Raw genomic sequence first — 9,914 nt, forward strand, 5'->3', positions numbered from 1 at the left:
TATACTGCCACTAGATTTAAAAAATCTTAATGAAGATGTGGTAGATAACAGAGAAAGCACATGAGTTAACAGAGCACAGGAAAGAAGTAAGAGGAGTAAAAATCTCAGGTATAAAGACCACATTAGAAGCAATGCAAAAAAGAACCATCCCTACTGAAAACACAAAGAAAATATAAGGATTGAAAAAAAAGTGAAAAGAAAAGTAATGAAACAGTAAAAAATAAATAAATAAAAGAGAAAGGTTAATAGAAAAAAATTAAAAAGGAGATCTAATACAATTAGCTTGCTAAGCATGAGAGCCGAAATAGGAGAAAAGAGAGAATTCATTCAGTCCAAGAAGTTCTTTAAGCACAACCTTTTGTCTGTAAATCGAGAAAGGACCCTATTTCTCAGGGAGGATAAAGAGTACTACACATATCCTAGAAATTCCGCAAGACTTTGAAAAAGTTCTTTCTTATTGGATAGTTAAGAGTGCAATGTAAATGCCCAATGACAGGAAAGTACTGAAGGTAATTTGGTTTATCCATAAAATGGAATACCATGTAGCAGGTAGGTAATTTTTTATGTGAAAATATGGAAAAATCTCCTGGAATTTTTTAATTGGAAGAAATTGATGTGCATAATATTATAGATGGATTATGATTTCTATTTAAAGACAATGTTCATGGGATATCTGTTTGAATGTACGTAGATTGTCTCTGGAAGCACATCTAGGAAGTCTAACAGTGAGTGCCTCTGAGAAACTAGATGTCTGTGATAAAAATGAGGGACTGGGAGGAGCTTAAGCATCTGACTCTTGGTTTAGACTCAGGTCATGATCTCAGCGTTGGTGAGTTCGAGCCCCACGTCTGGCTCTATACTGACAGTTTGGAGCTTTCTTGGGATTTTCTCCCTCTCTCTCTCTCTCTCTCTCTTCTTTCTCTCTCTCTCCCTCTCTCTCTCCCTCTTCCTCTCTCTGTGTATTTAATATGTCTGGGCAATAAGAGTTGATTTATTACCTCCCGTTACCTCCCCTCTAAATAAATAAAAATTTTTTAAAAATATGGGACTAAGAATTATTTTGTATGTTCTTTGAGTACCTTTTATGTTTTGCAGCATATGCATAGATTATGTATTCAAAACAAATAATAGCATGTACTTTTAAAAAGGTAGCCAGTCTATTGTTTATATTGTCGGGGGAAAAATGCATCCACAATTAAATACCCATACAGTTCCTTTGAGCAGACATTGTTCAGCAATATAATGGAATGGTGTTAAATAATTTCTTCTAACCTGTTAATATCTTCTGCTACTTAGAGTGTCATTTTGCTGTGGACTAATCTTTAAGGGCCGATGAAAGCAGTGCTACTCAAAATTCTACACTGGGCAGGAGATTTACTAAAGTGTCTCAAAGTCTACGTGTAACCAGTAACAATGCCTTTAACATTTCCATACCAAAATGACTCTTCCATGCCCTGTGGCACAGAACTCTGGGATTTCACTCAAGGCATTGATTTTTTTACAGGAAAAAAAAAAAAAAGCCCTGAAACTCCTTAAATATAAAATACAATTTATAGTTTTTAATTTCCATAATGGAATGTTTAAATGGGCACTTATAGTTTGCTTGAATCAATATCAGAATGTGTCTATATCCTATGTTGTTGGAATAGATAAAATGGTTGTGAGGACCTGCCTACCCCAAGCCATTTCCTTCTCTAATAAGATCTAGGAAAAGTAGCACCAACATTTTGGTATAATAACTAGGCAGAAATCCTTTGATATTCGTGTTATGCATACATATTCCCTTCCTCTCATTTCTGTTGATAAGTAAAAGTAAGGTAACAAAGGGGAAAAGTCAGAACACATGTGCCCAGACAGGCTCTTTGTCGGACCATCAGGTCTTCTCTAATTGAGATAAGGCTACTTCTTCCCAGAATTTTCATCATACTGGCTTCTGTAGTTGCTGAATAGAGCAAATATGACTCTTACACATAAGATATTATAGTTCACATTTTTTTGTTACACAACTTTCTTGATAAAGAAAGCAGTGCATTGTTTCACATTCTGTTGCAATTTTCTTATTCCCATTTCCAACCAATCAGAAGTTTTACCTAGTAGAGCAGTGATAATGTTCTTCGGGAGAATGACTTAGATTACGTGGTCAGAAATGCCCCTCCCCCCAACTCCTCCCTCTCCAGTCAGTGATACCTACACCTGAGATGAAAATAACAAGAATGGGACTGTCATGCCAATATCTGAGAAAAAACATTCTAGGCTAGTGCAAAGACCCCAGGGCAAAAATAAGCTAATTGTGTTTGAAGAAAGATTGGAGTTTAGAAAAGGTAGCACAAGCCACAAGAAATGAAGTTGAACCATGCAGGGTCTCCTAACAGTGTTAGGACGTTGCATTTTATTCTAAAATTTCCAATGACAAGCTTTTTAGGAGGGAAATAGGCATAATGATGTGATTTTATTTAGATTTTAAAAAATCATTCTGTTGTGTGACAAACGGATTCTGGGGAAAGGTAGTCCAACAGAAACAGGAAAACTGATAATGAGGCTATTATAATAGTCCAGACAGGAAATGATTGTGGCTTGAGAGTGAATAGTATTGGTGATGGTCCAGATAAGAAGATGGAATATGCTTTGAAGATGAAATTAAAGCTTTTTAATGTTTTAATATGGAACGTGAGGAAAAGAAAGACTTTAGAATGACTAAGATTTTGGTTAGATTCACTCGGTTTACCGTGGTGCAGTGATACAGGGAAACTCAGGAAGTGGAACAAATTAATTAGTGGAATGCTCTGTTTTGGACATGCCACAATTTGTATAGACTATATTTAAATAAACCCCATACTCTTTAGGATAATTGACTAGATCTTCAAGTCTGATCCAAGACTATCTCTCCAACTATATGTCTAGTTATCCCCAACAAACACAATGAATCCCATTCTCCAAAACAAACCATTTCCCTTTGTTCAAACTCACTATATTTGCATTCTTTCTTAATGAAGTAGTACTCATGCTGTAAGCCCTAAGTGTATATGTCAGTTTCTTTCCATTGCTTTCCTTGACCCTTTTCAAGCCTAATTGCCTCTCCCCCAGCAGTACTACTTCACTTTATTCATACTTTTTCAGTGAAGGTGTCACACTAACATTCTCATCAACTCTACCATGAGCTCCTCAAGGGTGAGTCTATCTGCAATTCATATTAAGATTCCTGGAAACCAGCCCAGTGCATAAATTCTCACTAAAGACAAATTTTCATATGCACTCATGCTGAAAAATGGCTCATGAGCAGTATTTTCATACTCACCCACATACATATAAATAGCAGTCACTATCTCTAGATACATCTTCAAGTTTGAAGGACAAAGGCATATTTGGAAAATCAAAGGTTAAACTTGAAAATTAATTGCAAATAGATGACCTTTTATTAAAGGCAATCTCTAAGTGTATTTTTATGTTTGCTGTACAAACATTTCATTTTGGATTCAGAAGAAAAAACACTGTCTTCAAGTGTTTCAGTTTTGACTTTTTTCCTTTTGTTTGGTAGTAAATATTGCATGAAGGAACACATTAGTTCCATACTAAATTTGCACATTTGTAATGAAACCAAAAAGGTTTCCTTACAAGTTATAGGTAGGGGTCAAGAACTTGACAGTGATTCAGGGACAAAGAAGCAATGATAGCAGTGGATCTGGCTCACCATAGGACCCATTTCAGAGAAGGATGAGTGCCAGTTGAATAAGTATGTGGTCTCTCTTTGCTTCTTTTTACAACCATGGGGGTCTGCCAAAAATCTGTAATTGCTGGCCAGCAGGCAAAGCCAATCCAAGCACCTGTGTTGCAAAATGTAGCAATTGTGTGATTGTCATTACTGATCCATCTGTGAGGCTGGTACTTGCCACATGTCAGTTGACTCACATTAAGGTGGGTTGGAAGAGAAATTCCATTAGCTAAAGAAGACAGCAAAATTAATATATCATTTGTTCTTCTTTATGACTGAAAGGAGAACATGATGGAAAGTAGGAATTTTATAAATGATTTGAACAGATTAGTAATGACTATTACATGACAAATGGGAAATCTTTAATCCAAAAAGAAAAAAATAATACATAATTTTAGGAACAAAGCCTTTACTTTCTTTAATGACTCAGTGCACACAGTGGAATACCAGAGTGCTAGTCCAGAATAGAGGTAAAAGAATGATATCTTATCAGAGACTATAAAGCACCAGGTGAGGTTCTTTATCTTAGATTCTTAAATAACAAAATCTCATTTACTGAGACTCAGAAAATCCAGACTTTGTGGTGTCAGAACTTGTCTAAGCTAAAGATAGAAATGCATTATCAATGAAAAAGGGCATAAAAAAATATCAATAATGTGAAAAATATTCGTGGGAAAATGGTGAAACTTCTTTTGGGGATAAATGATTTTTGCACATTTTGCTCCATCAATATGCTGACAGTGTGCAAATAAAAAGTAACATGTTAGTAGAAATGATCTCTTACATTGGCTGGGCATATGGCATACAGTGGGTGAGGAGCTACAAGCATGTTATATTTCTCCGGTTAATGCTGTTAAGGTTTAAGAACTAAGGGTCACAGAAATTGCCCATCTTAACCATTCAACAAAATGGCTTGTTTAGTATGTCTTAAGATTAATTTTATTTCCTTTAGATTGTTTTTGTGGCACTATTCATGGTGGTGCCTATTAGGCAGTACTTGATAAACGTCTCAGTCCCTAAACTATTGAGACAGTACAATCCAATAATATTGTATTATGAAATACATGTACAATATTATGGTAGCTGAGAAAATCAATAGAACATAAAATACCCATGGAATAGGTCAATGAGAAATTTGAAGGATAAAAACAAATATTTGTCATGGTAAGGTGCAGGTGGGAAATGATAAATTTGGATTTTAGGAGGTTGAGTTTCTGGCCCAATCTATTAAATGACAAAGATAATACATACTTCCCATATATTTGCTTTAGTCTCTGCAACTGTTTAAAGGGCATTTCTTAAAGCAAATTCTAGAAGAACATACACCAAATATCTCTGAGTAGTGAGGAAACAGATAGTTTATATTTTCAGATTTTGCTCCTCTGGATTTCTGAAAGACATAATTATTCATTGTGGAATTAAAGACTTCTAGGGAATTAATGAAGATGACCCATTGTAAACAGCAAGAATGGTACACACTGAACTTAGAAATGTCAAAGGTAAGTGGGTTTAAACCAATGTAAAAGAGCATCATGGAAGTAGTAGGAATAGAGATTTTTCTAGATTCTCAAATGCATAGAAATAATATTTGAGAATGAATTTTTTATATTATGAGATGTCAAATCACTAGATGTTTATTTTTTCCAACATTTAGTATGATAATTTTAAACACACAGAAAACCAGAAAGGACTTTCAGAGTAAAAATTCACTTATACACTATGTCAGGGCTGAAATCAACATTTTATTATATTTGCTTTATCTCATATCCATTCATACTCATCTACACATCCCTCTGACCATTGATTCATCTATCTTATTTCTTGATGCATTTCAAACAGTTATAGAAACTTCATTGTGTGTATTATTACCCGAAGCTCCATATTTGTTTCTAGTGTTTCCTTGTTTTTGAGGTGAAATTTATTTATGATTAAATGCATAAGTCCTTAACGCCCTTTCAATAACATCTGAAAAATGCATCTAGTTGCCAATTTTTAAAGGGCATTGACTTATGGTAAGCTTATCTTCTTGTTGTTATTTTCTCAATAACTCTCCAGGTTGGTGGGTCGAGGGCTACAAATGGAAATCAAATATACAGCATTAATGAATTGTATTTTATGAGTATTTTCACTATGTATTCGAGTTTTAAGTTGCAACTCAACTCAAGTAGATCTAGATTTTGTATGCCTAAGTAGAAAAGAAATTTATCAAAAAACTATTGAGTTTATTTATATTATTTAAAAGCACAGAAAAAACGCTAGCAGGCTGGAAGATCCAGGCTTTGAAACTAAAGGAAATGTGAGGTAAGGTAATAAGTAGGGTCACCAGACCTGCACAGCATTGCTGCCATGGCCCAACACAAATTCCTACTCAAGGCAGTTCTATGCCGTGCCACATGCCGTCCTTTATGAAGGCCCCTGAGAAGCCCTCATAGGACACATGTTCATGCTTGAGGTGTTAGGGAGACTTGGAATGTGAGAATCTAGTATTTTTAACTTGTATATTGTGTGCAGGGAGCTTAGCTTTCCAACAAGAATCACAAAGAGAGAAATTCTTTAAATATAGTGAAGAAATTCATATGATTGGTGCTAAAATATTGCAAATACAATTAACATACATAATTTCATTTTTCTGCTCATCAATTCTATAAAGTCATAACCAGGGCAAGCAAAGCATTCTTGTTTTATGGATAAGACCGTTTCTGAGACAACAGATATGTTATTAGTTCAGCCTTATTACGATAGTTTTTGGTTTGAGTAGTGAGTACTGACTGGTCAGGTTAGAGAACTAAGAACTCCAAAAGAAAAAGGTCAAAAAAAACAAAGAACAGAAGGGGCACCTGGTGGCTCAGTCAGTTAGTTAAGTGTCTGAGCCATGCTTTTGGCCCAGGTCATGATCTCACAGTTCACGAGTTTGAGCTCCTTGTGCTCTGTGCTGACCACACAGAGCCTGCTTGAGAGTCTCCCTCTTTCTCTGCCCCTCCCCCGCTCGCAGTCTGTCTTTCTCAAAATTAAATAAATAAATAAGAACAGGGAAGACCTCTTTCTCTGAACACAGTAGTAGGACCAGAGGACCCACTGTGGTCAGACTAGGAGTGGTACTTTATTGACACCAACTGGGCCCAAGAGTTCCTTAGCAAGAAATCTAGACATTTTTTTTAATGTTTATTTATTTTGAGAAAGAAAAAGAGAGTACATGACTGGAGGAGGGGCAGAAAGAGAGAGGGAGAGAATCGGAAGCAGGCTCCGTGCTGTCAGGAAGGAAGCAAACACTGGGCTCGATCCGAGGAACTACAAGCTGCCTAGGCACCCCAGGAATGTGAACACTTAATCTCTATTATGACATCCCTCTTCAAGGGAAGATTCTAAATGAGAGGGAATGGTAGCCGTGTTCAGCTATAAGACATTAGTCAGTAGCAAGACTGAACAAGGAAACAGCCTGAAATGATAAACAAGAGAAAGCTCTAATGGCAAACACGTGGTGGTTCCAGGTTTTTTCCTCAGGCCTGGCCACGTGAGGCCCTTGAACTGTGAATCACCCTTATATTCCATCCTAGTAATACATCTCCCTTTCTGACTAAGAAATTCTCAACAGGTTTGTTATTTGTAGTAAGAGTGATAACCATTACATTAATTATAGGCAGACGATCCTAATCTGACACCTCCTTTCACTCACATTGCAGAGATCAACCACAAGTAATTAAACGTGGGCCTCAGCATTTTCTGCCTATAATCTTTCATGTAATTAATACTGAATTTATTCTCTCCTTAGTAAGTAGTGCCATAGAATAATGAGTTTTTCTTAAAACAAGGGATGCCTGCTTGTGCTCTTAGAAGTAGCTGAGAGATCCAAAAGGACCAAAAAAGTATTTAAGAGCCATCTCATCTTCATTTAAATGATTATCCATTTTATCTTCTCCACCTCATTTCTATAAAACATTAATAAGGCTGTAAGTCTAAGCTCTTATGTCATTGTAACTGTGTGTAGCTTTTGGACTCTACAAGAGATTGACTCCAAATATGGTATTTTCTTGCTTCAAGTAATGTGCATATGAGAGGCAATAACTCATCTCTGCGAGGTCTAATTCCATAATAATTTATTCCAAGGCCTTGGCAGCTAATGCTTCACTCACTATTAATAGAACACTGTGCAAGTGGTGTAGGTGGTACTTTCAGTTTAGTGATGCTGTAGTTAATTTCTTTAATTTATAAAGTATTTATAAATCTCATCTTTGCAAAGCTGCTGAAACTGTGTAGGCAGAAGCCAGTTACCTCCTTATCCCCCAGGCTTGCAAATTGTATCCACTCCTTGTAGCCTACATAATCACGTACACTCCTCTTACTAAATCTGCTGTGTGACCCCATCTGCCACTTTGTATCTTGTGAAACAGATTATTTGCATGGCTCATGATTAAGAAATATTTTGTTATTGCAATTACTCTACAGCAGGTTTTGTTACAGAGGGCCTGGAGGCTTACTGCAGTCCAGATTCCTGAGCTCTATCTCAGCAGTGCCTGCAACTCTTTTAACTTTTACCTTTTTGAACTCTCTTTGTATCTGACAAAACCCCTCAACTTGAGGTTTCCTTTATCTTTTTAAATTTTTATTAATGTTTTATTTATTTTTGATAGAAAGAGAGAGCATGAGAGCGGGAGAAGCAGAGAGAGAAGGAGACACAGAACCGGAAGCAGGCTACAGGCTCTGAGCTAGCTGTCTGCCCAGAGCCTGACGCGGGGCTCTATTCCGCAAACGTGAGATCTGACCTGAGCCGAAGCCGGGCGCTCAACCGACTGAGCCACCCAGGCGCCCCAAGGTTTCCTTTATCTGATACCAGGAGAATCCTATAAGCTCTATCATGCTAAGTGTTGGTATGATAGATCTTTTCTCATCCTTTTGTTTTTTAAGTTTCTTTCTTTATTTTGACATAGAGGCATATAGAAAGAAAGGCAGAGACAGAGGAAGAGGGAATCCCAAGCAGGCTCTGCACTGGTAGCATGGAGCTCGAACTCATGACAAATGAGATCATGACCTGAGCTGAAACCTGGAGTTGGACACTTAACCGTCTGAGCTACCCAGGCACCACAGATCTTTTCTCATCCTTCTAGTTTCCTGTTTTACAATAAAACCTTATGTTTTGTGATGTGGAATTTTATGTAATTTTTCACCCATCACACAATATTTTCTTCTTTTGATTTTTTCCTACCACTTACAATGCAAAAACTAATCTTAGCTTGTTGATCATACAAAACAAGAAGTGGGCCATATTTAGCCTATGGGGCCTGTTTACCAATACCTACTCTACAATACACAATAAAGTCAATCCTCAGTATTTACAGTTCACTTTTATTTGTTCAATTGATATTGATTATCTAAACTGGGCAAAGTATTGTAAGCAGGACTCTAATTCTAACAGAGAAATAATACATATAAATATCCAACATTAAATGTGGTAAGTGACAAAAGGGCATTTTGTAGAATACTAGACAGTACTTTGAAATTTTGGTGAGATATAATTTAAAGGCAATAAAATACAAAGATTTAAGTAAATAGCTGACGAAGTTTAATAAATGTCTACTTGTGTACAACTCCCATTTCAATCAAGAAAAAAAGTAATTTTTTATCATACTGAGAAAACGCCTCTTGCTATTTACAAATAAACCCCCATCAAAAGCAACCATTTTTGAGAGTTTCCTCAGATGAGAACAGAATTTTATGTTCTAGAAATATATGTAAATAAGAAATACAGCATGTCCAACAATAATGATGGATTTCTCTAGCTTTCCCTTTTGTTCTCACAGTCATTACTTTGTGTTTTGTTGAGATCTGTTAGTAGGTACATACAGGTTTAATATTTTAGAGCCTCTTGTTAATCAACCTTTTAATGATTACGAATATTTCTTATACCTGGTAATACCCAATGTCCAGAAGTCTTTATCTGAAGTCCTTATCTGATAGTCATATAGTCATAAAGTCATATACTATGACAGAGTAAAGCTTTACTATACTCTGTGTTCACATAGTGTACTTTTCCATTATTTTTTTTACTTTCAACTTTCCTGTGTTTAAAAATCATCTCTCTCTCTCTCTCTTTTATTTTTTTGAGAGAGAGAGAGCGAGAGACCATGCATGAGCATGGGAGAGGGGGAGAGGGAAAGGGAGAGGGAGAGGGAGAGAGAGAGAGAGAGAGAGAGAGAGAGAGAGAGAGAGA

The sequence above is a fragment of the Suricata suricatta genome, chromosome 5 (assembly GCF_006229205.1).
Source record: "Suricata suricatta isolate VVHF042 chromosome 5, meerkat_22Aug2017_6uvM2_HiC, whole genome shotgun sequence".
Taxonomy (NCBI): Eukaryota; Metazoa; Chordata; class Mammalia; order Carnivora; family Herpestidae; genus Suricata; species Suricata suricatta.